The sequence below is a fragment of the Elgaria multicarinata genome, chromosome 7 (assembly GCF_023053635.1).
Source record: "Elgaria multicarinata webbii isolate HBS135686 ecotype San Diego chromosome 7, rElgMul1.1.pri, whole genome shotgun sequence".
NCBI classification, from domain to species: Eukaryota; Metazoa; Chordata; class Lepidosauria; order Squamata; family Anguidae; genus Elgaria; species Elgaria multicarinata.
In genome coordinates, this window is record NC_086177.1 from 19,660,419 (window position 1) to 19,682,170 (window position 21,752).

At 41.8% G+C, this 21,752-nt stretch overlaps 1 protein-coding gene across 2 annotated transcripts in view; it reads right to left on the reverse strand.

Moving 5' to 3' along the window:
- CDH12 (cadherin 12) overlaps positions 1-21,752 on the reverse strand; it is a 563,366-nt gene that overhangs the window by 283,801 nt on the left and 257,813 nt on the right. The gene's annotated exons all lie outside the window — the stretch shown is intronic.

A 21,752-nucleotide genomic window follows, 5' to 3' on the forward strand; every position in this document is an offset into this window, starting at 1 on the left:
CAGCTTCCAATTAAAGAAGGTGGGTTTGGCTTCCCAGATCTTGCTCTGTCATCAAGCCTATTTCTTGCTCTGTACTAAATTTTGGTCTTTCCCACTTAGATCAGATTTCCCCCCTTGGACAGTTTTAGAATTTTCTTGTCTGGATTCTCTTTCTAAATGGATGGCATTAGGTTCTCAGCACATTAAAATGGATAGGGTTCCTCCCATATTTATGGCTGTTAGAGACATGTGGTGTATAATGTCATATCAATTACTTGTTGATACATTTTCTCATGCTTAATGGACTCTATGGGGAAACCCAGATTTAAAAATTGTTAAGAAAATGTTTATGTGGTACACTTGGACAGATAAGTTGATTTTCAGCTTGGATGAACTACTGGGTGTTCATGATGAGTTTATGTTATTGTTAGCTTTGGGTGGCTCATATAATTTTCCTACTACATCTGAATTGCAATGGTAATCTCTTTTGGGGAGGAGATTATTATACAGATAAACTTTGTATTGGAACACTCTTTCCTGGAATGGAATGTGCAGTCAACACAAATGGATTCTCCACATCCTTTTGACAGCTAAAAGATTGATATTACAATATTGGAAGTATAAACACTCACCTCTTATAATGAATAGGATAGGTTTCTTTCAACATTTGAGCAGGTGGTGCTCAACCACCTACAAATAGACACTTACTTGGATATTTGGTCTGCTTGAAACTGATGTATTCAAATGTATTTAGCTACAGTTTTCTTCTTTTGGGAGGTGGGGTTATTGTTGAAATAACATTTAAAAATCTACAGGTGGTTGAAAAGGGTAAGGGGATTATTCCTACTTCTGCCTGACACACTAGTGGGGAGCTATGCTCGACGCAGGAAGGGGCCAGAGTCTGGCTTCAATTCATGATGCCCACCTGATCAGTCCTGGGAGAGTGTGTCAACAACATTCATTCTGTCTCACCTAGCTGGTCCTCTGCCAGTGTGGGCTTTCACCAGGGAGGTGGTTTCTTTCACCTGCTTTGCTGGGAGTTTTGCTCTTGGGTGCTTGCACCTGGAATCTGTGCAATTCCTGGCTTGTATGTTCTATATGCTACAACCCCCATCCATCCTCAGGATGCCCCCAGGTTGAAGGGGTTAGGGGACCCATGGGACCACATTCAAAGCATAAGCTTGATAGTCTGCCCCCCCCTTTGTCTTAGGGGCTCCAGCCCAATTAAGTTGATGTTTGGCCCTTACTTCTACCGATTACCCATTTAGAAAAATGCAGTCTTTGTTATGGTCACCCCACAGTTTAGAGGCCTTCTCAAAGGCCCTAGTGCCTCCTGTTTGGCCTAGAACCAGGCCTACATCCCTATATGGCGCACCAGGAACAGAACTAAGTTAAGGATGTAAAGGCCAGCCATGTATTACGTCCATTAATTACCCCCTTTCCATATCTTAAAGTATTCCCATGGTTTTAGTCCCTAAGAATGCCCTCTGGTGGGCAAGCTTCATCCTTGTTGGGTATTAGCAATGGTTTGGCCTTTATCAGACGTTTATACAATGCCATGGTGGGGCCAGTCTCCCTCATCACTACATATACATTTAGGCCTTGGCCTGGGATTGAAATATTGAGATTTGTCATTTCTGGAGTTCTTTCTTTTTGCAGTAGTGATCGGGCTTCAGGCCAAATTCTTATTAGCCTCTGTTCATCTTGGCCTGACAGCTGGCCTCTCTTCATGTAGTTACCTCTTTGTCACCTAAGAAACCTTGGGAATTGGGCTGGTCAGGGCCATGAGCTCTGGTTGCCCACAATTAATCTCAATTTTGCCTACCATATTCCTCAGCTGGATAATGAAGTCAGCAACACTTTGTGACACAGCCAGATGTTCAGGTTCCTGAAGTGGCTGAACAGTACCAAGATCCTATGCCCATTGTGCTTTGGGACCTGGGGGAGGCGAGTGACAGAAGCCATGCAACCCGTGCCCCCCTGACATACATGCATTCTACCTGTGAGCAGGTGAGAAATTCAGCTTTTTTCAGAGCTGACAGAGGAGCTTCAGGCCTTATGGCCCATCCTAGTTGACTAGTTAACTCAGGAATTCTGGGTGATACTACACCACATGGGGCTATCTACATTAACCTTAGGAGGTAAGCTAGGTAGAAAGATGACAGTTTTGCATGCATAAGCGTACATTCAAAAAGGAAGATGGATGCCGTTACTGTTGATTCAATGTTGATAATTGTGTTCCTTTGACAGAGTGATGGAGGGGACCACAGCCCTTGGTGGTCTTAATCTGCAGACACAGCATGGCATTTGGGCCAGCCCATTTGTGCCATGCAACTGTTGGCACGGTTTGGGCTCGGTCAGTTGGCCTCCATCCAGTGTGGTAGCAGGCAAGGCATGCTGTGGTGGAATCTTCTCCATAAATGGTCCAGTCTGGTTGGTTTTGCCACACCACAGGTGTGATGCCCACCGGGAAAGAGGGGAGGACAGGATTCCTGGAGCAGAAGTCCCAAACTTTACAAGCTAGGGCAGACCTGGAGGATATCTGGATGGCCAGAAATCTGTACTGTGTGATCAAACTTACTCCCTCAGTGCCAGAGACATAAGGATGGGGAAGCCCTTAGTTTAAATAGGGCAATAGGTAAATTTGTCAATAGGTAAATTTGTCTTTCTCTGTGGATTGGCAGGGATGTGTGATCTGCCATCAAAAATTTTGCTATCCAAAGGGGAACCTTATAGGGCAGATGGATTCACCGGTGTACTGCAGATGATGATATTTCCCTGCATGATCTGCATATGAGCTTGCAGGATTTTCATTCTGGGCAGGTGGTTTGTAGGGCACTGAAGCTGAAGTTTGGCACCTTCCAATGGCAGGTTTTGCAGGAATCATAGGACAAGAAAAGAGGTTTGTTGACCACTCATTGTCATTTTATGGTGATTGGCAAGTTCTGAGGCCTGATCCTTGAGGGCTGTGTGGCTCATGACTCAGGATATATGTCTTGCCTTTGGGGACTACTCTGTCTCACCTACTCGGAGTTGTGCAGCGGGGGGACACAGGAGAGGGTGACACAGGGTGGTTCCCGACAAGCACACAAGTGTAGATCAAGAAAGGAGCCGGGTTGGCTGAGTGGCTCACCATAACACTGGGTAGTTGCCTGGAGAAAGGAATAATTAGATTCCTGCACTCTCACATGCAGATCCAGGGAGGGGTGAATTATCCAATCAAATAAAAAGCCCTGAGTTCTCCCAAGCTCTGGTGTCTGTGCCATTGTTTCTGAACTTCCTTCTCTGTCCACAAATCCTAGACTACAATTTAGCAAGATGTCTAACAGGATTAGTAGATACAGTTCTCTTTCTAATTTTAAGAATCAACAGGGTAAAGATGGCCACTTGGTAGCTGACATAGGGAAGTGCATCTGCCAGAATGTAATGAATACATCCCACTTCAGAGCTTGTGAATTTAGCAACAATCTAGCCCACTGTTTTACCTCTAACTGCTTCATAAAGTGAGCAATACAGGACAATGTTTTATGCACTAAATCTACCCCTAACTACAGGGGCAGAGACGCTACTCCATGGAAACTTTGTGAAATCTGCCCTCAAGATATGCCGAGGGCATATATTAAAAGTGCAGGCTTGTAAAGGCCTTCCTTAGTGGTGCATCTGTAAGATTACATAGATACTGAGGGGTAAATTTATTTTTCTTTAAATGGGGGTACCACAGGGAGAACTTTGAGTGCTGTAGCAAACCAGCATCTTGGCTAGTATCATTCTGAAAGAGTCGGTCATGAAGTTTTCTTTTTCTTTCCCAGGACTTAATGTCCACTAACAAGGACAGAGAGTGCATTTGTAGAATGTGGGACAACGTATTTGCCCACTGGTTCCCCTCCCAGTAATACCAATAGCAGGATTTTACTAAGTGGTCTTCTGGGAGACTACCAAGTTTCTAGAAATATTTTAACAATGACAGATGGACTCTTACAGAAATTGAGGGCAGTCCTGCCTCCATCCTTAAATGAGCAGCAGGAATGCCCTGAGGGGCATTCCTTAAGATTTTCCTTAAGAAGTTATTTTCCTTAAGAAGATTTTCCTTAAGAAGTTATTTTGAACTATTTCCAGCTGGGCAAGGGCCTTCTCATTCCAGCTCCAGATTTCTACCCCATACAGCAATTGTGAGATCACTTTACCCTGAAATATTTTGAGAACAGGGGCTATTAACTGGCCTCCCTTGGAAAAGAAGAATTTTAAAATAGCCCCACTCTATGACAGACAGTTGTTAAAGCTGTATCAAGATGTACCTTCCCAGACAGAAAGTTGCTCTAGCATTAATTGTCCACCTGTGTGCAGTACGACAATGGAACCAGTTACTTAGGGAGCTTGTGGGCTCTCCCACACTAGAGGCATTCAAGAGGCAGCTGGGCAACCATCTGTCAGGGATGCGTTAGGGTGGATTCCTGCATTGAGAAGGGGGTTGAACTCGATGGCCTTATAGCCCCTACCAACTCTACTATTCTATGATTCTATGATTCTAAGTCTGCTACCAACGAAGACCACAACTTTTGTTTTGTCATAGTTTATCCTCAACTTCCCTTTTCCACAGTAATCAGCTAATCTAACCAACATTCTTCAAAGTCCAATCTCGGCATAAGGCATGAGTGTCATGTCATAGGTATACAATAAGATTGAGACTTTACGAACACTGAGTGAAGGCGAGGGGGATTTCTATGACTCCATAGCCTGAACTATTTATGTTATTAATATAAAAATTTAATAAAAATAGAGCCAGCAGACAACCCTGCTTGATGCCTCTCTTCAATAAAATTGGATCAGATGGGCACCTTTGGTGATCCACTCTCACCCTAGCCGTAAGGTTGGAGTGCAGTTCAATCAGTAATCTAAGGGCCTTGCTAGACGAGATGACGCACAGGGGAATCGGGCGGCAGGCTGCGCTGAGGCCTCCTCCAACGCGCCATAAGCGAATTCGCTTATGGCACGCCTTTTCCCCAGTTCTGGGACTCAAGGTGGTTTACAGGATTAAAACATGTATAATTAAAACGTATAAATATAAATTTACAAAAGTTAAAATAGAATTAAACCTACAGTAAAATTAAAAACATGTTGTTATTTTTTTAAAAAAAACAGTAACAGAATAAAAGGGGGGGGGTCCAATACATTAACACAGATCCAGTACAATTCATAAAGCCTGTTGAAACAAAAATGTTTTTGCCTGCCCCCGAAAGTGTAGCACAGAAGGAGCCAGCCTAGCCTCCCTGGGAAAGGAGTTCCAGAGCCTTGGAGCCTTGAAAGCCCTCTCCCATGTACCCATCAGGAGTGCCTGGGATGTTGTTAGGACTGAGAGAAAGGCTCAAAGATTTTCCCCAACACAATACTAAGTAATTCAACCATGCAACACCCCCCCTGCAATATGAAGTGATACAGTCCAAAGAGGCCAACCACCTTACCCCTGTTATATGAATGAGTCCCAAGAGATAACTTGCTTGTAGTATACAACCAAGAGGGGCACTGCTGAGTGGATGTTACTGAGGATGGCTATATGTTCACCATAGTAAATTAGCACATATTAAATGGTCATTTGTTTTTGTTTTTTCTATTATTAGCAGGCAGGCAGAAGCACAGTAACTCTTCCAGCATTTGCTTCTTCATGTGCCATAAGCAAAATAAAGGACACTGTTTAAATTAGCAAAGCCTCATTTCTATTCTCTTGTGGAATTGACAGAGACAGACACAGTACAGCTATGTCCAGTTTTCAGAAAGGTATTAATTCAATTAATTTAATAAATATTCATGGTAGTTGCAGTTTTGAAGGAGTATACAGTAAGTTCAGAACTGATATAAAAAAAAAAAGTTTGCATAATATTTCAGCTTTTCCCCAAACTTTCATAGCTTCAAAATTTCCAGAAATTTCACCAGCTATGTTCCCTTCTTAATGGGGAGCAGTGGTTTTTGGAGGCACGGCAGCCAGCAGCGAAGGAAGAAAGGCTGGTGAACAGTGATTGCACAGCTTCCCCTGCCCAGGAGGGGACTGCTGAGCCAATCAATCCTTTGAGAGCGTGGGGCCAAAGAGGCGGACCCAGAAGCGTGAGATCTCGCGTTTGTTCTGACTCCAGGGCAGGATCTACACTACTGCTTTAAAGCGGTTTATAACAGTGGTGACAACTGTTGAGGCCCAGGACACACTCCCTAAACAGTCTTCAAAACGTTTTCCAAGTGTTATATCTTGCTTAGTGTAGATCTGGCCCAGTTCAACCTGAAGCTCCTAAAGGCAAACAATATAAACTATTTGAATTAATAACACCAATTCTCTTATATTAAACAGAGCACCAGTGAGATATAATGGATAAAGGGGTTGCACTTGAGCCAGCAAAACTTGGGCAGGATCTACACTACTGCTTTATAATGGTTTATGATGGTATTGATAACTGCTGGGGCCGCGGACATGTTCCATATACCATTTTCAAACCACTTTCAACGTGTAATATCCTGCTTGGTGTAGATCTGACCTTAGATTCAAAATGGATGGCCCTGAGTCAGCACTACCTCTCAGCCTATCCTACCTTGCAGAGTTGAGAATAAAAGTTCCTTGGAGGGGGTGGGTGGGAGAGAAATTAAACAAACTGATAAATGCATACATAGATAGATAGATAGATAGATAGATGATAGATAGATAGATGATAGACAGAAGGTTTCTTTGCCAATAAGCAAATGTGTGTGTGTGTGTGTGTGTGTGTTAATGCTTAATCTGTTTTCTACCCCCCCACACACACACCCTCTCATGACTTTTATATGCACTCTAGGCAGCTGAGGTTTAATCACCAATCACTTTTAGTGCTTGGGTGTCAGTCCCATCTCTCGTGGGGCCAGCCTTCCTTCAACTGTGAGTCCATTTTGACCCCAAATGCATTAACCCAGCCTGCCCGCATTTCTTCCTGTGCTGTCGTACAAGATGTACTCCACATGAAATAAGGAACATCGACCTTGAAAGAGAAGGGGGAGGGGGGAGAAACTGCATCCAGCAGCCCAGACCAAGATCTAGGCTTTGTCAAAATGATTTCTTATTCCATTTTACTGAAGCAGTGCCACGCTTTATCACTTCTGAGTTCACATCGCGCAGCTCAGGCAACCCACTTGAATTGGTAAGTTGTTTAGTTAAAGTATATATGTGTGCCCTATCTATTCTCTGGACGATTTAAAAGGGAGGGGAGCATTTTGCAGGTGAACTTCAGCTGCAACCACCATAAGTCGATGGGGGGGGGCATTAATAACTGTGCTGGCCCTTGTCTATATGAGGGGAAAGCCCCAAGGTGCCTCCACAGTAGCAGCACATCGTTTATATGACACTGCAGCCATCACAGAATCATCCCAGGGCTTTCCTTCAAAGATCCAAAATTAAAAGCTTGGGGGTTTACCCTGACTTTTCCCTCTTCCCGGTGCATCCTCAGTCTGTCAGCATCTTCCGACTTTGCATCAGAGATATTTCCTGGCCAATAGCTGACTGATTGGTCACTGAAAAGCCTCCGGTGCAGCTGACAGCTCCGTCTTGCTCCCCCCTTCCCTTACCTTGTGGATCTTGTCCCTTACTCACCGGTGCCTTCCTGTAAGTGCCGGCAAGTGCCCGGACAAGGCGAGGGGCGGCAGCATGGCACTGGAGACCTTGGAGGGGAGAGGTGGGGTTGCCGCTTCTCCAGCCACCCATGTGGGGGGAGGTGTCCCTGGTGGGTGGATCAGCCTGTGTCCTCTCGCTAGGCTGAAGCCAGGCTAGGGCTGCTGCCTTCTCTGGGCCGGGGAGTGCATCACCTTGGCTCCACTGCTGGTGAAGAGCCTTGCAGCGCCCACCAGTCCAGAGCAGACTATAGTCCACCCCATCCTCCACCACACTTATGCTCCTTGGCGTGGGGACTATCTGGCAAGAGCACAAGTGCGGGATAGTGGGGGCCCGAGGCGCCAAGCCGCCCTCCTGTAGAGACACCCCTGGACCTTTTCCCAATGTCTAAATTCATTGTTCAAGGTGTGGGCAACTCAAATGTGAAGACTCAGTCTTTGGATCTGTTGGCAAGCTCTTCCAAGAGAGAGAAACTTCTCTTCCATGGAGAGAACTTCTCTTCCATGGAGAGAAACAGGATGGTCTGGTAATCCCAGCTAAGAATGGAGTGCCTTCTTCCCTCTGTGGTGCAATTCACCAGAAGTGCTTAAGTGGCTGCTTGAATTGCAGGATGCTTTTGTTTAAGAATCTGAATAGAAAAAGTACTTTCCAAAATGAGGGGAGTCCGTATCTTTTTCAGCCACAAAACGTTGCACTTCGTGACAGCTTGCTAGTTGCAGAACATGCACTCATTTCTGCATTTTTGTAAGGCTTAATTCACTGCTCGAGGTACGAAAACTTTCCCAAAGTGAAAAATACCCCCATTAAATGTAGGAGAGATGGCCAAAATCAACACATTTTAAAAGTGCATACAATTGGTGTGTAAATTTGTAAAAATATGCGTGGAAATACACATAGATTTTTATGCAAAAAACCACACACCAAAGCTTGCAGCCTGAGTCGGACATGAGTTGGAATGAGCTTTGAGATGGAATTTGGAGAACTTTAGTGAACTCGAATTGTCAACATGATACCCAGAATCCAACTTGGGATGGTACAGATGTGACATGCAAGAATTTGGACCTGCACTGCATTTCCCCCTTTAAATCAGATATCTGCTTTTGAGTATTCCAAACATAGAATGCCAGAATCCAGGAAAATTGAAATATCCTTGACAATAAAGAAATATGTTACCACATCCCTAAAAGAAACCCAGATCTAAAATATATGGGGCTGGGGGGAGATAAAGCTCAATTCACTCCTTTCCAATATTGCTGTGCTGCAGGAGGTGGGGAAGGTCAAGAGACAGGTTCCACCGCTACTTAAAGTTCAGCTCATTTCCCATCTCATTGCAAAAGCACACCAAAATATCCATGCATTTCATGTAAATTAAGAACAATATTATCCGAAGAAAATGAACCTAAATGCTCCTCCATCTGCCCTTTCTGCAATGTGAATAAACAAACAAAAAACCCTGAAAGCCATGCAAATGAAATTGCTGACAAAAGATCCATAATAAAAACTAGGTCAAAAGTAAATGCATTAATGTTCAGTTCAATTCTGCCTCTGCTTTTAACATGCACTTTCTTTCTTCTTTTAGCTTTGCTACCAATTGATTACCTTTCAGTAAACTTTACGCGCTTCCATTAAATGTTAATAATACATTAATATTAAGCACATAGCGTTGCAATACTATTAATATCCTCAATTGAGGAAGGCAATATTAGAAGTTACCAAGATTGTTTTCAATCGTTGAAGACATAAAACCCCACCCTGCCACTCTGGATTTGATAGTTTTAAAGAACTGAAATGCTGCAATTCATAATTAATACTCCTATTTCTCTCCCTCTTCCTCTCTCTCTCTCTCTCTCTCCTCCCCACAGCACTTGTAGAGTCAGAGGAAATGGGTATTAGAATATCATAAGTAATGCTACTTAAAATTCGAGATATTTCTCTCTCCAAGGTGACGATTCACTTTCTAATCATTGTCTTCAATTCCATCTATCCATTATCATGGAACCTAGCAACCATGCCATCACGTTCAGAACAGTCTATTCAACAAAACCAAAACCAACTGTCATTCATGCCTAGCAACCTTTTACTTGGATGACTATAGCACTCTTTATGTGGACTTGCTGTTAAAGATGGATTGGTAACATCTAGTGGTACAGAATGTGAAGTTCAGTTATTAAATGGATCTAGTAACAGGGCACATTAGTGACAGTAGGAAAGATTTACATTAGGTACCTATTTGTTTCTGAACCCAATTCAAGGTGCTACTTTTGTCCTTAAGGCCATACACATCTGGGGGTCTGTCTACTTAATAGGCCATATCCACACATAGAATCCTCCCTGCCGACTTACATCTGCTAAGAAGCCCCCTCACCCAAATTTCTTCCACCTCATTCTTAACTCAGTTTAGCAAGCAAAAGTTGCAAATCCTCTTCAGTAGCAGAACCTCATTCCTTGAGTGGTGGGTCTAAGTCAACTTGAGAGCGGTTTTTGGTTTTAAGATGATTACAAAAGTCTTCTTCTTTAGGAAAGTATTTGGACTGATGTTGGTCTTTGGTTTTATGCTGGTTTCAGGGTTATTATTTTTAACTCTTGTAAGTGTATTTAATGTGCCATTTTGAAAGAATTACATTGAATGCCTATTTCTTTCCAAGTCCAATTCAAAGTGATGGTTTTAATTGTTTGATTTTGGGGATTTGTTACCTGCTTTGGATCCTTATTTGAAAAAGACAGGTTAGAATACAAATTTCTAAGATAACAATGGACACTGATGCCCCAGCGAAAGTCCTCCACTAGAGATCACAGCCAAGAAGAACATTCCTTGACATGCAACCAGACACATGTATCACATACTGTGTTTTCAGTCCTACCCTGTGATATGTACTAGTTGTATACATGCAATAAGTTCTACAGCACCCCATGTGTGCTAATCGTTAGGTTGGCTGGAATTTGTTTTGTTTTTAAAGCTTGCTTGGCATCCCAGCTGGCGAGTTGACACTTCCCATCACTCTGGCACCTGGCAACAGATGCCTCTCACTTGTGCCCAGATGCCAAGTAGCCACCCAACCCTAACATTAGCCTTGTGCTCCAATCTAATTGGGCCAACACAGTTGTAATTAAGATCTGAATAATTGGAAAACTAACATGATCATTTTCACAATTAATCCCTGAATTGAATCATGATGGTCTGGGCAAGGTTATGGACGTTGATGACGCTCTATTATTTCTTGTGACTCAAAGCTTCTAACAGTTCTTTTAGATAGTGGAATACTACAACATTGTGAAGTTCACTATACTAAAATGCTATTTAAAGAACAGGCTTAGAGTATTGATTTTATAATGGAACAATGGGCATTTTTGACTGAGTTTGTCATGTGAAAAGACACAAGCATACGTCTTCTTCCCCACTTCTTTTTCTCCCTCCCTCCCTCCTCAACTATTTCATATAAAGGCAGAAACAAACCACACAAGAAGAGGAAATATTTGATTCACCATAATTCTTTAGAAAAGCAAGATGGAAGTGGAAGATAGGTCATTGCACTTTCCTAGAAAATCCTATTTTAAGTAGTTGAGAGAGTTAACTGACTCAGCAGAATGACAGCCAGTCAAAGTAGTGTTACATAAGAATCTCATAAAAATAGTTGACTATGCAATCCAGTGGCAGAATAAATCTGGAGTGCAAAGCAATATGCAATGAATCATGAGGGCACAGTGTTAGATTTGAAATGAATTGTTACAACCCAGGAAAGAGATTTTGAAGTCACTACACATAGCTCTCTTACCTCATTCAAATAAAGAACATGCTTGTATTTTACAAGTGAGTTCAAAATAATGATAACACTTTTTATATAGCAGATCCATCATACGTTTAGGCTCTACACATGGAGAGGTAGATAACGTACCAGTATGTCAAGGTTCATAATGTATTACCTGTTGGCTAAACCTAGGTTCTGATTAGCCATAATGTCAACATACCAGAACATTCACCAGAACACGACTAGTCTCTAACAACAACAACTCACATTTGCTTAATACATGATGGGGTGGTGCAGGAATGAGGTGATCTTTCCCCTTGCATGGCTGAACTGGTTCGCCACTGGCTGTGTTCAGGGCCCAGCCCAAAGGCCAGTTGGCTGTGCTGGCAGGTTCCTGGAGGTGGGAATGGGACCCCAGAGCTCACCCTCTAGTTGGCTCAGGGACATAAATAAAGGGCCTGGCTCAGGTCTTCCGTATTGTCATCGCAAACATCCACACACACTTGCCCTAGTTTTAGTGTTCCTAACCTAGATATGGACAGAAGTTAGCCACCATTGACAGGGCTGGGTTCAAATCTTTGCTAAGCCACAAAGCTCAGTGGGGTGGCCTCCCTCTCTTTTTCTCTCTCAATCTAACCTATCTCATGGGAATTGATAAACTGGGAGTAAAGCACTTAATACAATGCCCTGAGGTTCTTCGAGGAAAGCAGAATATAATTCTTGCAGTATTAGCTGAAAGATTCTGAGTAGATGATCTAAAGTGCCTAATAATTTAATCTTTCCATCTGCCCAGGCAAAGACCATTAATGCAAATGTATTATAGGAATATATATGTGTTTTTAGTGTTGCACCGTACAGGAAGAGCTGGTATTCATTCCACATGCCTTACATCTAGAAAAACCGAGGTCCATTGCTGATGTTGCACCCACCAAAACCTTTGTACATTTGAATCACCACACCTGGCAATCATATGCTCATGTTCCAATATTAGCCCACAGTGAGTTTCATTGAATTGCTCCTTCACAGAAGGATCATACAGGTTATTACACTGTTCCACATTGGTATAAGTGTGCCCCACAGCATACAAATATTGAAGAGTATAAAATAAATCAGGTATTCTTTTGTAATAAAAGCTGTATAACTTTTTTTAAAAAAAACAACAACACCTGTTTGATTAACTACAATATTAGTTTGTGAATTAAAGCATCTTGAGAGAATGGTCAATCATCTGATGATGGTGTCATCACTGAATAAGGGTGAATTTAATCAGTGTGATTAAACTATTTGATGAATGGCTTTGTTTGGACATCATGATAAACTATGGTTTAACTGATGAATTCTATCATGACAGAAATGAGAATAGGTGAGCCTTAAGCTCACACCCTCCGCCTCCCTCAGCCTGTTCCCATCATGATAAACCATGGTGACATGCAAATTCAGCCAACAGGTCCCTGTGTGATGGGAATTATATTTAACTTCATCCTGATGAATTAGCTTTTAGTCTTCAAAGTGTGATTAAATTATGACCATATGGAGGTTCAACAAGATTAAACTATATAACTTCCTGAAAAATGAGACTCAGTTAAGAAATCATGCCAAACCATGGTACCAACCTAGTTAAAGTTACACTATTGGTTTGAGTTTCCAAATGTACAACAGGCAAACAATGTTTTAAAACCACTTGTCTCTTTTCTTCTTAGGATTCACCTTTATATGTTCATACTGTCACTGTCCCCATGTTGTGTAAGCTTCTCAAAGTGGAATAATGGTCAAAACTATGGTTCTTCAATGGTTAATAACATATTGACATCATGGCAAACGTGTTTGCATACAATGGGATTCAAAACAGGGTTTAGAGGTTCTTCACAACCCAAGGTTGGTGAGATAATATGGATTTGGATATCAAACTACAGTAAAAGCACAATATCTGCATGGAGCTTGAGAGACTTTTCACTGGTGCAGGATAATCTCAACCCCTATATTCCAATGTCTCATGGTTTGTATATTCTGCTTTGTGGTGGCCATAAACTTTTGAGGTCTCTGAATCAAATTTTAAGGAAGTTGTAGAGCTGTGGTATCAGAAGTGAAGAACATTGAGAATTGTTGTGTATTTTTTCATGGAGAGGTGATTTTATAAAATAGGCACACATATGCATATGCTAGTACATTCTGAGATTCATTCTCAGTTTACACAATAAGCAATGAACATCCAAATGTAGGGATGTCTATTGCTGAGAAAGCCAGTTCTATGACATGCCCAACTCAATTTGCATTTGCAGGCTGAGTTGCGGGCTTTCCCCTGAACTTCAGGGTATTTTCGCATGTGTCTCGAGCTGTAATTTGTGAAAATAGAGATGTCCACAATTTGCCCAAATTATGCAAATTTGTGCAAAATTCAACCGTGATTTGTGTAACTAAAGAACACGGGAAAATTGTGAACTGGTCTGACTTGCTGCAGATCAAGTTGGGCCCTGCAGTGGAAAATGGACTAAAGCCTGGGGGCTGAACCAAGGGAAGCTTGTCAGGCTCCATCAACCAAACACATTTCTCTGACATCCCTATCCAAATGCAGCCAACTGTTAATAGTGAGTTTTGCAAGCCTGTACAGCACTCGAACAGGCACATAACAAACTGACTGGTCCATCTAACACATATTGGTCCATCTAACACAGTATGCTCTACAATGAGTAGCAGTGGCTGCCCATGGTTTAAAAATTGGACAGGTATTTCCTAGCCCTACTTGGAAATTCCAGGTATTAAATCTGGGGCCTTTTGCATGCAAAACTTATATTCTACCAATGAACTATGGCACTTCCCTTGAATATTTCCTATGACATCTGCAATGTGCAAGCATTCCAAGGCACACAAGTATAGGCACAACTACTTATCTGTTGAGAGAGGTTCCCCCCCTCCTCAAACACACTGCCCTAGTTGCAAATTTGCTATTTCATTTATTACAGAAATGGTTTTTAAACATTGTTAAGCTTACAACTTCTTATATGTAAGATTTTGTTAAGCTGTCAGAGGCAGATCTTCACTTAGCAATGTGTATTTTCATGCCTGTAATTTGACTGTTATTAATAACAGTATAATTTGGCCTTTGAAAACAACAAGAGTAATGCAACTTTAAAATCATTTTATAGAAGTCTTATCTGCAAAAGGAAAATCTTAGTATCTAATTAGCTCGCTGAAAGGACATAGACTCTGCGAACAATAAAGTGTTTACTTTTTTTTTCATTCAAGAAATATTTCTTTACTATCTTTGTATTGTGTTTATCCCCAGATCCTACTGACAACATTTATCTTGGTGTTATGGTTTCCCCCTGCCTTTTCAAATACTTGCCTTTTGGGGCACTGAAGCTAGTAAAAGTCATTGTATGTTGTGGATCTGCATTAAAATAACTTCCTTCCCCACCCCCAGGTACACTATTTAAAACATTACATGTGTTTCCTCTGAATTCCAGATTTCCTTCTTTTCCCTTTAAAAAGGAAAACCAGATCCATCTGATGCAAGAGGTTCCGTTTTGTGTGTGCAAGAACTGCCATTTCTTCTTGAGATTCTTATTGTTAGTTATCTGAGGGCAGGATTTTTCCCCAAACACAAATGCTTTTATTTACCTTTGATGAATTTTTGAAAAGATCGCCTTAGAGATAATGTGAAAGTCAAAAGAGGACAGTTTAATTATGTGAATTTTGGATGGTTTTTCACCAGTATGCAACTGGAAAAGAGCAACTGTCTAACAGGTTGAATTACAGAATAGATTTATTACAGATTATTCACATCTTAATTCATCTGGGTCAAAGCAGAGAAGTGATTCTGAATGGGCACATTCCTCCAACGAGGATAAATGACAAGGGACCACAATTATACTATATTTATCTAACCACGTACTGAAGTGTCATTTATTTTATCCCAATATATAGCCACTCAAGATTTTCCTGTAGGCCTGTTCACAACATGGATGGAGACAGCATGGACCCTGTCCCTTTATACCTGGTTATATTTCCATTTTCCTACATCCTGCCATAGACACTTATCTTATGAAAGATACACAGTTTTCACAATGCAGATTTGGAACATCTTTGTGCAGGGCTTTATTGTCTGCAATTGACTTATTGCACATCAGCTTGTGCAGCCAGCTACCACCAAAGAAAGAAGGAAAGAATCCATCTTACAATAATAATTTCATATTTGCTACTGGGTTCTGTCAGCCATGACTGAGGGCTTCAATCCTGCGTACACCTATTGGGTAATAATAAGACCAATTGAACATGGTGGGAATTACTTCTGACTACATTCACTTGGGATGACACTGTAAGCTGTTGTTGTTGTTGCTGCTGCTGCTGCTACTGCTACTTCATGAGAAGCGAAAAACAATGAATATCCAGTGTCTCGCCCGGCTAGCAAACTTGAAGCAAACCTTGACTAAAATCAGAAGAGTGGAATGCCTGTTGTCTCTGCTCTTACAAGGAGCCCTTAGCTTAACCCACTCTCTCTTTCTCTTTCCACACATCAGAGGAATGCTGAAGATACTAGGGTGGAGGAACAAATGGAAGGTTAACTCATGCTCTCTCTCTATACTCTATAATCATGAACTGGACTCATCAAAATTGAACAGATGAACACAGTTCAAGCAGCATGCGTTGTACATCTGCGCAACATTTAGTTATGCCTAAGCAGCATGTAGAACTGACTGACAGATACGTTCATGCTTTAGCTCTTTCAACACATAGTCACCCCAGGCAAGGACAATGTGTGCATGGAAACAGACTATATAGCACAGAGTGTCTTGTTAGACTGAGAACTGCAGGCACAAGTAGGCGCTGCATGAATGGTTGCCATGGCTAGATGGCTCCATCTAATTCTCTGGGCTGAATGTGTAGTTCTGGTTGGTAGAGAGGGGGATAAAATGTCACTGAATAAGCCACCCCTCGACCCTGAACAGAAGATAGATGCTGTCACAAACGCACCTGTATACACCTGCTCAAATATTACAAAGAAAAGGCAGAAGTGCTCAATTCCTACTTTGCCTCAGTCTTCTCCAAAAAGAGGGCTCAGTCCTGGGCCCAGTGCTCTTCAACATTTTTATTAATGACTTGGATGAGGACGTGCAGGGAATGCTTATCAAATTTGCAGGTGACACAAAATTGGGTGGGATAGCTAATATCCTGGAAGACAGAAGCAAACTTCAAAGTGATCTTGATAGGCTGGAGCGTTAGGCTGAAAACAACAGAAATAAATTTAATAGGTATAAATGCCAAGTTCTACACCTAGGAAAAAGAAACCAAATACAGTTACACAAGATGGGGAATACTTGGCTCAGTAGTACTATAAGCGAGAAGGATCTTGGAATTATTGTAGATCACAAGCTGAATATGAGCCAACAGTGTGATGTGGCTGCAATAAAGCAAATGCTATTTTGGGCTGCATTAATACAAGCATAGCTTGCAAATCATGTGATGTACTGGTTCCCCTCTATTCAGCACTGGTTAGGCCTTATCTTGGGTATGGCATCCAGTTCTGAGCATCACACTTCAAGAACGATGCAGAAAAGCTTGAGAGGGTTTAGAGGAGGGCAACAAGGATGATCATGGGGTCTGGAAATAAAACCCTATGAAAAGAGGCTAAGAGAACTGGGCATGTCTCGCCTAGAGAAGCGAAGACTGAGGCCCTTTCTACACCTAATGGTTATCCCGGGAAAATTTAAGGATTGTCCCTGCCTGCTCCCGGGATCCCCTGTGTGGCATTTGGATACACAGGAACTATCCCAGGACGATTCCAGGATACAGTGCTGTTGTAGACATGCCTTGAGAGGAGACATTATAGCACTCTTCAAGTACTTGAAAGGTTGTCACACAGAGGATGGCCAGGAACTCTTCCCAGAGTGCAGGACACGGAACAATGGGCTCAAGTTACAGGAATCCAGATTCTGGCTGGACATCAGAAAAAACTTCCTGACTGTTACAATAGTACGGCAATGGAACCAGTTACCTAGGGAGGTCGTAGCTCTCCCACACTAGAGGCCTTCAAGGTGCAGCTGGACAACCATCTGTCAGGGATGCTTTAAGGTGGATTCCAGCATTGAGCAGTGGGTTGGACTCAATGACCTTCTAGGCCCCTTCCAACTCTACTATTCTATTAAGAGCTGCAATGAACCCTGAGCTGCATGAAATCTTATGTATAATTGGAGGTGCTATGATGGATCTGGAACCTTTTGTATGCACCACATTTGCTGTGCCATTGAGATGCAGCCCCTCCCATCATGTGAAAGAAAGTCCACAAATATAGCAAAACCTGATATATATTTAGGTGGATTTGCACTTCACAGTGTACACGTTTGTAAATCAAAGCCCATTTGCCTAATAAAGTGGGATTGACTTGGGGGAAATTCTAACATCCATAGCCTGTCACAAGCTAATGGCAATTGGATGAACTTTGTGTCGCCTCTGAATTAGACCATATCAATGCAGCCTGCTCTGCTCTGTAAAGGTGATGTTCCAAAAGACACTGAAGTGTGTAACTTTCTGATTTAAAATATGAATGCTCATTGGTCAGAAATAGGGCAAAAAATGTCATCCACTTTTTACAGAGATAAGGGAGTTGATTAAAATGTGACCTTTCCATAGCATTTGTGCTATAAAAAAAAAATCCCCATTGTTTGTCAGAAGATAATGCCTGCAGGAATTTTGAATGCTTGAAATGATGAGTTTAAATAACAAGTACAGAACAAAATATTCTTTCATCCAAAGAGAGAAAGATCTTTAAGATATATTCCAAATCCTCTTTTTTATTATTCATTTCCAATTGACCTATTAAAAATGCTTGCACTACGGTCCATATCTTATATTTGTTTTTCAAACTGCCAGACAAGTTTATTTCTCTGGACAAATGACTTTGTGTATGATAGGCTTGGGTCATCTATGTTAAAAAGAGTGGCAGGTAGGCCAACGTGATTGTGCCATGCCAGGTAATTCACAGTGGCAATGATTTTGAAGCAGATCAAATGTTCGTTCTTTACAGTTCAGACAGGAGCCAGGCACCTCTAGTTTCCATAATCAGAAAGGATTACATAGTGATGGTAGGTACTACGAAGGAGGAGAAGATGGGGAAGAATCAATGCTGTGGAAAGAATCTAAGGAATGGGAGAAGAACATTGGTAAAATTCAGTCTGAGGGCAGAAGCAAAAATTACACTAAACACATCAATTCTCATATCCGGTACTGTATGATAGTTTCATTTTGATTCTTAATTCGCCCTGTTCACACCCCCAAACATGAACACTAACACAATTTTTTTCTTCAGAACTTTCTAAATTTGCATTTTTTCAAAACATACATTTTAATATGTATATATAAATGATTTAATCTATTGGGGGGGGAAGTGCACATTTTCAAAAGCATGACACTTCACAATTTAGCCTTTGTGGGGGAAGTATGCACTTTTTTAAAAAGGGTACCAAAATGCACACTTTCTGCATTTGAACAGAAGAAAAAACAGATCATAATCGAAAACAGGAGCGAGGTGATCCAATCTTCGAGGTGGATCTCAGAGCATCTAGGTTATCTTGAACATGGCTGATTCTCCTATCCCTAGTTTTTAGTGTGCTCTTCACCTCAGTTACATCTGGTACACCTTTGCTTGTGTCCTGATGCCATAAAGCTGAGTCTGTCCTTCTTTAAAATGTCCACAATAGTGGATTTATCTTGGCACTAAGCTTGTTGAGGTGGTGGGGAAACACTTCCTAAGACCTCTGCAGAGGGTTCAGAGAAAGACAACAAATAAATAACTATCATAAAAGTGTCAGTGAATGGAACCTTTTCACACCAAGCTACTTCTGAGGACTTGTGCCAGACCACTTCTTGCTAAAATGTGTTTTGTTCCTTTTTAAATAAATACATAAATAAATAAAAATAAATAAATAATGTTGTTCTGTAGCCCTAAGCTGGCATTTGCTTCCATTAAGGAAGTATGGATTTTGTTAAATCCAGTCCACCAGTGTTTTGTGGACTATCAGGCGCCTTTCGTTCCATTATCTGCTCATTGGCAGAATTGGATTTTAAGCATGAGAATTTTATTCCTATTTGCAAATGTGCATTTGCACAAATCCCCCTCCTCCAAAAGTAAAAAACAAAAAACAAAAAATCACCAAGCGTGTCGGCAGAATCTATGCTACACCAGGCAAGAAACAGCTGGTCCGCAGTAGAATCTGCAGGTCAGCCTCATAGAAATCCAAACTAATGGTGGATTTCTCCAACATCCCTAGCCCCAATATCATGTGTACAGCTAAATTGGGGAGACAATGTGTGCAAGCCGAGCTAATAATACCCAGCTAGCTCAGAGACCTTTGTATATTGAGCATGAAGGTTTGCGTATGGGTCTGTAAGTGCATTCGGCTGAATGTGGTTACACAGCTCCCGCAGTTGGGAACCCTGATAAGGCATGGCTAGTGGTCGCAGGAGCTGTGGAGGTGTGTTCAACTGAATGCCCTTAAAAGCCCCCATGGAGACCTTCGTGCTCAACACATAAAAATCTCAGAGCTAGCCAGGCACATGGGGATGCTTGGGCATGTGGCGTCTGTGCTCACATACATCCAAGTTTAACTGCACCCATGTTTCAGGCGAACACCTTCTAGCCCTTGTGTGTGTTAAGAGATGACAAGGGAATACCACTTCGTTCACAGATAGGCAAAGACATCCTGAAAGCTGGGGATGTTATCGTGAGTCCTTCCCAATGGCCTCAGAAACCAAGCAGGCCAAGCATGAAAGGCCGCTGCCACTTTCTCCTCCACTGAGTTATCTTCCACATCCTCTTCCTGAAGACAGAGTGACATACTGGAACATGTCTAGCACAGCAGCTGTGTGTGTTATTTCCTCTTTGACTGATACAGCCATTGAACTTTAAGTTGGGGTGGGGGTAAGGCAGCTTCCTCCCTAGCCATGGTTATAGAGTGACAACCAAACAGCTGGCTCTTCGGGGAGTGTTATTGGTGGGAGCAGGCCCATGGCACAATCCACTGCTCCTCCTGAGTGCTTTATCTCAGTCTGTCCCATTTACACCAAGCTACCTTCTGTAAGTTTCTATAACCTCATTTGTTTATTAATACCCCCAGTCAAATGTGTACTTATGGCTCATTGTGTCCAGTAGATTTCTGGACACAATGAGCCATAAGTACACACTTGTAAGACAAAGTGAGCTTTATCATACCACCAGCGTTATACTGTGCAATCACTGCGAATTGCGTGCAAAGGACTCTGAAGTTTTCCAGCTTATAATCTGCTTTTATTGTGAAATACTCCCATGCATCCTGCTTTAATTGTGCTTCTTAACCAAAATAAGTGCAATATTTTGCTACTAGTTTTCAAGCGTATCATTTGTTGTTTTCCAAGCGGCTAATGGGGCGCAGGAGCAGGATTTGAAGAAAAAATAAACAAATGCTTACATCTGCGTATGCTTTAAAGGTAAAGACATCAAAATTGGCACAGTAATAGATATTAAGGAGAACTTTAAGCATGCCAAATTTGAATCGGATTGGGTCATCTGTTGATTTTTAATGATTTTTTACATTTCCCCCCTCAAACCAAGTTTCTGGTATGCAAAGAATCTAGCCGCCCGGTAGCAACAACAATAGCGACAGTTTAGCAATGTAGGGGATAATTCGAGGGAAACGTATGTTATTATTATTATTATTATTATTTATTTATTTATTTATTTATATAGCACCATCAATGTACATGGTGCTGTACAGAGTAAAACAGTAAATAGCAAGGCCCTGCTGCATAGGCTTACAATCTAATAAAATCATAGTAAAACAATAAGGAGGGGAAGAGAATGCCAACAGGCACAGGGTAGGGTAAGCAGGCACAGGGTAGGGTAAAACTAACAGTATAAAGTCCACACAACATCAAGTTTTAAAAGCTTTAGGAAAAAGAAAAGTTTTTAGTTGAGCTTTAAAAGCTGCGATTGAACTTGTAGTTCTCAAATGTTCTGGAAGAGCGTTCCAGGCGTAAGGGGCAGCAGAAGAAAATGGACGGAGCCGAGCAAGGGAAGTAGAGCCCCTTGGGCAGGCGAGAAACATGGCATCAGAGGAGCGAAGAGCATGAGCGGGGCAATAGTGTGAGATGAGAGAGGAGAGATGAAGCTCACTGTTAGTGTAGCTTGAAGACTACAATATGCATAGGTTTTGGCGTTCATCTTTGCACTGCAATAGCATATGTGGCCTAGTGTGTGTGTTTGTTTTAAAAATCAGAGAGAAGTGAGAATGCCCGTGGAACTGGATGAATGTCTACTGAGGCAATGTTTTACAAAGGTCCAGAAAAATGAAATAAGCAACATATCTCTTCCAATGTGTTTTACACAATGGTAGTTACAATCTGTCTTAAGACGACTGATCAGTTAAGTGCAACATGGA